The sequence below is a fragment of the Morone saxatilis genome, unplaced genomic scaffold (assembly GCF_004916995.1).
Source record: "Morone saxatilis isolate NCDOM2014 unplaced genomic scaffold, NCSU_SB_2.0 Contig5, whole genome shotgun sequence".
NCBI classification, from domain to species: Eukaryota; Metazoa; Chordata; class Actinopteri; family Moronidae; genus Morone; species Morone saxatilis.
The window spans coordinates 4,031,503-4,038,780 of NW_023340095.1; the positions used below are offsets into that span (position 1 = coordinate 4,031,503).

Genomic DNA, 7,278 nt, shown 5'->3' on the forward strand with positions numbered 1-7,278 from the left:
CATGTGTGCTGGAGGAGCCAGGAATCAAACCAACAACCTTCCGATTAGTGGACGACCCGCTCTGCCTCTGAGCCACAACCGACTGTACTGCCCGCCAGGTGAACAACCATAGGTATGTTTTCATTAGTGTATAATCAACCTGAAAATAAGAGTCCACTATGTTTCTACAACAGCCCAGAATGCACAAATCAAACACTGGTTCTAGATAGATCCTTTGTTTTTTTTTCACTGGTTTTACAGCCACTGTAGTTTCTCCTACATGCTTGGAAGGTGAGTAGTATTCAGTTGGTGGTGGTTTGATGTCAAATGTTAATAATTTAGATTTATTATATAACGTGTTATAAAAGGAAATTATAGAGAAGGTAGAAGATAATAATCTGTTATGGCCTCATTTTAGACTAATGATACTCTAATGCAATCATAGTTATGCATTATATTCCATTTCTGCCAATAGACCCCCCCCATTAATGTTACACACCAGACATTTACGGGCGGATCTAGAGGGGTTAGCATGGGGTGGCTGCTAACACCTGAGTTTAGTGTCATTCATTTAATTTATATTTATCTAACTGCCTTTTATCCAAATTGCAAGAGACAAGGAAGACTGAGTTCTCATTTTCATCTTCTGTTAATGAGAAAATGCAGGATGATTCAATAAAATGTATTAAAATGAATTAACAATGTGGGTGTCATCAAAATAAAAACACAATAAAAACAACAGTCATAAAGCAAGAGATACACACGATGGATACTCTACTCAGCTCAAGATTAAAAAACGATAATAAATTCTGTCCTGTTTCTGGAGGGGATGTGATCCAACAGTAGAAAGTAATCAAATTACCTCACTGACCTTCAGTACTCTGGAAGACGTGTTATTAATTAAGCAATCATTCACACACAGGGGACTCTGTTGTGATTGAACTGAACCGAAGAGCAGGGTCATTTACTGGTGAGGTCAGAGAAAAATCCAATATGTCAGCGACGTATCAGCGGAGGTGATTAATGACTGTGGAAGGTCATCAGGTAAATCCCCTGGTTCAAGTCCACATGAGGACGAGGCTGGAATGATACTGATGATCAGGTTTGTGTCAAGGGGGCATTGTCAAGTCACGTAAATCTGCTTGTGCAGCAGAATATCTGCTAAGAAACATTTCTTTATTCTCACGAGATGTTGTTACGCACATTTTTTTAGCTTTTCTAGGCTCTGGGAAACTTTTACAAATATTGAATCTTGGTGAATGGTTTAAAATTCGGTGTCATGTCAACAGCTTTAGGTTGTCACTTTTATAATGGTGGTCTATGAGGAAAGTGCTTTAAAAAGTAGTGGTTTGAAAATTAGATGACTTTTGGCTACATAGAGGGATGACCATCAAAGCTCTGCTAGAAGATAAGGAAAAACTCCTCACCACAAACCCCCAAAAACTACTATTACTTTAGCTATTAGCTTTGAAATAAGGAATAATTCACCACAGAAACAAACAACAACAACAAAAACTGGTAGGAATTCAGTCAGTTCATTTAGTAGGAAGTCAACTAGCTCCTGTTAGCTAGGAGAAAAGTAAAAAAACGAAACAAAACTACACATAGGTTAAACAAAATCGTCGTATAACAATGTGGCTGTTATAGCAAGAAGTAAGAACAAGATAACTGAGAAGCTATCGCTGGTGCTTTAAAGCCAAGTTAAATTATGTCACACCATCTAAAGAAGTACCAACCTTTCTGCCATGAGCCAATGTCTCTAACCTGAGACTAACTAACTTTACACTAGCTGAAAACTGTGTTTCCAATGACCTCTTGTAAGGCATTTATCATGTTTCTTCTCTCATTCATTCAGGTTTTTACTTTAATTTGTCACTAGTCAATCTTCTGCAGGCCCTCCTGCTTGCAAATGACCCCACAGCACGATGCTGCCACCACCAAGCTGGGTTGGTACTGCGCAGGTGATGAGCCATGCTTGGTTTCCTCCAGATATGATGCTTATAAATGAGGCCAAACTGTTAAATTGTTGGATTCATCAGAAAAAGGAATCTAGTTTCTCACAGTCTGAGAGTTTTTTATGTGTCTTTCATTAGAGAGAGGCTTCTGTCGGGTTACTTGCAAGTGATAGTTGTTCTTCTGGAAGTTTCTCCCGTCTCCACACAGGGTCTCTGAAGCTCAGCCAGAGTGATTATAAGAGTATTATATACTCTTATATACTGACTGCTCAGTTTGGATGTTCAGCTCTAGGAAAAGTTCTAGTTGTTCCGAACTTCTTCCATTTAAGGATTATGGAGGCCACTGTGCTCTTAGGAACCTCCAGAATTTGTTGTTTTATATCCTCCCCCAGATCTGTGCTCGTCTCTGAGCTCTGCAGGAAGTTCCTTCAACTTCATGGCTTGGGTTTTGCTCCGATATGCATTTTCAGCTATAAGACCTTATAAAGACAGGTGTGTTCCATGTCCAATCAACTGAACTTACCACAGGTGATCTACAATCCTGTTTTCGCGTTGTCATTATGGTGGTATTGAGTGTAGACTGATGACGGAAAAATTAATTTAAACGATTTTAGCTGCAACATATCAAAATGTGAAAAGAGTAAAGGGGTCTGAGTGCGGAATCTGTGCCAACCAACAAGTAGTGACTGTGTGTTGACCTTGCTCTTGGTGAACAGCGAAAAACAGCAACAGCAGAGCCAGAGACCAGTGCAGCAGGGTTTGCCTTAAGGTTGTGTGACGAATGACCACAGAGGATTAAAAATATCTGATCACTGGAGACTAAACAGACCTCTGCAGGAGTAGTTGCTCTTTGGGAAGAACCAGATCCCAAATACAAAAAACAAAAGAACGCACATAAAAGAGACAGACTGTGACTTCTGTCAGACTAGGACATGAAGTATACGATGACTGTGCTTTGGCAACACGTCAGAACGTATGCTCGGAGAAAAGAGAGGCACTGGGTTCATTCTCTCACAAATCAAGTTAGCTTTGTAGAATGGAAACAGGAAATCAAAATGTATTCATTTCAAATCCTGCTAAATCACTTTCTCATCCTCTATTACATATATAAACACACTGAATAGATTACTTTTTTGTGGCTTTAGCCTTTCAGCCTATGCTGACTCAACTGTATGTCATACAGTTTGTTTAAAATGTATTTAAACTGTGAAACTGTAAAAATCCCATTTCCTATAAGCCTTTGTCACCAGATCAGCTAAATAAGTGAGTCCATGTCTTTAATAACAGCAGGACACAGGGCTGAACGGCATAGAGGCTTTTTCAGTTATGAAAGAAACCAAAATATGATGGTGCAAGTACATTCTGCTGCACTATTACACAACATAAATTAGTTGTTGTTTTGAAGATTTTGAATTCTAAATCATAAATGCTCATTTATCTAAAAACATGGACCCAACACATTTCATATTTTAGAAAGGCTGATAATTTTCGTGATAGATTGCAGAGTTAGAGACACTAATGATAAAGTTAATGATGGCTGAATTCCATTTAGCTGCTTCAGTCACAGGGTCCAGATATTATTAATGATGGCTCACTGTCACGGCTTACTGGGACACCTGAATGGAACAGGGCCATCATTAATATTATTAGTTATACCTCAAAATTAAAAAATGACCTCTGTATTTAATGATTTTAAAAGGTCTCCCAATGATCTGTAATTAAATAAAAAAATTATTCTATTAAGAACCTGTTACAATAAACATGTTATTATGCATTTTATAATAATGAACTACGTTTTAATAAAGTACTGAATGGTTTCACAATTTGTTCATTTACATATTTTGCTGCATTTTTTCATACCACTGTTTGTTTTATAATGTAGTTAATTAAAACTGGCCATTTGAGAGTTCAACATGTGTAAAGTTTTAGCAAATCATCCAGACTTCCTCTTGTCTTAATCTATTATTAGATACTGAATGAATCATGCAAACTAAACTTAAAACACAAGACAAAATAAACCACTGCCATTTACTCTGAAGTGTAGAAATAACTCGACCTGAAAACAACGGTGGAAAAGAAGAATATTTACTATGAGAGAGGAAAATAAAATAAAGAAATTAGAGAAGAATAAACAGAAACAGTCTTGCGATGATCTGATGAGCACCCAGAGGAACGAGGGGCCGTTTAATCTCCCATTACCCGAGTTTCACCATAAAAGTAGTGGAACATTGTTACATACTGGTGTGGTACCACCAAGCACCATATAAGAACATGTCTCCAGATCCTGCTGTAAACAGTGGAAATGTGCAAAAGCGTGCAGACGGTGTTTATAGCTCATGCTTACAAACAGAATAGGCTGCAAAATTTACAACCTGGCTGGAAGAGTTTACACTGGCTAAGAATATGAAGGACTTCATGAAGTCCCCATTATGATATTTTGTTTACTGGATATAAACCAAATATTGATAGAAAAGGTTGGGTGAAATCTATTAAAATGATGTAGAGTAGATACTTTCTGCAGAGAGTGAAATTTCTCCCTAATGTTATTATAGTTTTCAGAGGAGTCAACTTTTCCAAAATGAGAAATTATTAGTGCCACATGTGCGGATCATGCAGGCGCCCGGCCTGAAGGGACACAAGTGATGGATAATAGTTACAAACACTTAAAGAGAAAGTGATTGTGTTTGAAAATGCACAACAGTGGCGTTACTTTCCACATCACTCTTGCACAAAGTATTCACTTTCAAAACAAGCACTGCACAGGCTCTGAAAGATGAGAACCATAATGCAGGGATCAAAATCTGCCCTGAGGTCTTTTTGGCTCTCACTGTCTTCTCATTAGATGAGACATTAGCAAACAAATGCTGTGTTCTCCAGGGGATAGAGATTACAGTCAGACAGCCCTGGACAAATATCCATCAATTGAGCAGCAACTGCCGCTCCACCCCTGTTACAAACTGACTTAGAAACAGCACGTTCTGAATGGAAGCAGCACAATAGTGTGACTATGTAAATGTTTGAAATGTTTAAAGCAAACTCTAAAACTAAAGAGAGAGATCTGCTTACAGGCAAAGCACAGCAGACACAGATTGAAGAACACTTCATGTCTTTACTCCCTGGTGGTTTGTTATCACTAATGCAAGGATACTCGTTCCGACGTGGGAGTTCTGCCCTGAGCTCAGTGCAGATCCGGGAACAGGGACTCTGGTAGCTCTTGGACTTTTCCATATATAGAACTAGCCTGTTTTGAACCACTATGCACATTAAACAGCAATCACCCTGAGGATGGTTTGCGTCAACATTAGTGTCCTCTCTGTGCTAACATGACAGATAGATGAGGTGTACTTTAAATTACTTTATTCCTAGAACCATAAATCCATAGAAAATATTGTTTTGTAAGTCCACCAACATCACAGCTATATATATATATATGAGATTTAACACATTAATGTAGCAACAAACAAGTATTTGCTATGTAAAGATTTAGTGGAGTAATAGCATCCTGAGCAGAGAATGATGTTACACTCTGCCCTTTGCCTGTGTTGCTATCGCAGCCCATCTGTGGTTTGTTTACAAAGTCAGTTTGGTTGAACGTGCATGTTAGTGCATGTGAGTCCCTCTGTTTCCAACTGACGAGAGCGACTGAATCTTCTACATCGGTGGATTAAGGATTTATTTTGACTAAACAAGAGTTGGTGACTGTGGGAACAGTGAAAAGACTAACAGAGACGATTATACCATTATATTCTAAGTAAAACTAAAAACGCTTTTGTCTATGGAGTCTGGTGGCGAGCGATAGCGATATCACGGCTAATTGGTCTAAGAAGCTGCTGCTCTAGTGCGACATCCAGTCACAAGAGAATTTTGTATATATAACCTTTAAGGTTTTCCACTGGGACAATGAATGGCATTGACTTCAACCACACAACATGGTGCAACATACATCAGAACCAAGCCCTACTGCTCGTTAGCCTACACTGTTTCTTTTCATTATTTTCTTGACAAATAAATTATAGCTTCCGTCTCTCGTAGAAAGGAAACTGGCAAGTGGGGTGTCATTATCATCACGGCTGTCTAAACACTGGAAAAACAAGCAAACAAGAGAATTTTTTAGGTTCACAGCTTCTAGATATTCAACCCCCTGTGAATTTGTGTAGTGGGAATTTACTACATCAACAAAAAAAGGCTGCATTTATTGGGTTTTATTTCCTTTTTCTGTTTTTTAAAAGTCCAAGAAATGGTGAACACTTCCAAACAACAGTCCCTCTACTGCCATAAAAGTTGTAGTCATTCTAGTTTCCTGCACAAAACGTTGAGCCATACTTCCCCAAACTTAGGCAAAACTCTCACGTTTACCCTGTCCAAACACTGCGATTTCATTCTCACCGGAACAAAATGTCTTTGGTTTTTGCAATTTTCACTTTCTCCGGCAATTTCATTGCAAAAAAACTGCCTGAGACATTACAACACGCATTGCAATTTTTTTTAGAAAAGCTGTCGTGAAATCAGGCTTTTAAGCCTGCGAAATCCTGGAGGCGCTGAATACATGTTCATACTCTTTTTATAGTGCACGCTGACAGAGACGGAAGAAGAAGAAAAACAGTCTGAACACTATTTTTAAAAGCTTTGATCTGGGTTACAGTATGATGACTATCAAAGACTCAATAACACCACATAAGAATAACTAAAATCTGCAGTCGAGTATAAAACATACAAATAAACTTAGTTCAATTTGTTTGTTGTATGTCAGAAAACTCCCCATCCACAATGCATTTCTCAACTTAACAAATAACACACCCCCAAAAAATCCATTAAGACAGAACCACCTGTTCAAGATTTTACTGCTGTAAAAATACTACTGAAGACATTTCAGAAGTGTATAGTGCACCCTTATGGGCAGTATTTGAACAGTGAGGTTCAATGTTGTGCAAAAGGGCTTGTTAGGGCTTCAAACGTCTCTGCACCACAGGGACACCGACATTCATACACACACACACACACACACACACACACACACACGATGAGTAATGACCCAGCAGATACTGGCGGCTGCAGGCGAATAAAATCACTGTCAAGGTCATGAAATGTAAAAGAGAACAAACTCATCCAAGAGCCAGATATCTTCTCTGACCCGGTGAGTTAAACAATATCGATAAATTACAGACATCTGCGATCAGAGCTGTTCCTGATTAATTAGCATTTGTGCAGCTCTGTCTGAATGATGTCTCATTGTGCTTATTGTCGGGCAAAGGTACCAATTCAAATTCCAACCATATCTGACACCTGGAGGGAACAACCAGTGGAAGCAACAATGCTTTGTCACTTCAGATTTCATCCAATCAGA

The 7,278-nt window shown here is 38.6% G+C and overlaps 1 protein-coding gene across 2 annotated transcripts in view; it reads right to left on the reverse strand.

The window, feature by feature from the left end:
• Positions 1-7,278, reverse strand: part of hibch (3-hydroxyisobutyryl-CoA hydrolase) — a 28,052-nt gene that overhangs the window by 16,807 nt on the left and 3,967 nt on the right. The gene's annotated exons all lie outside the window — the stretch shown is intronic.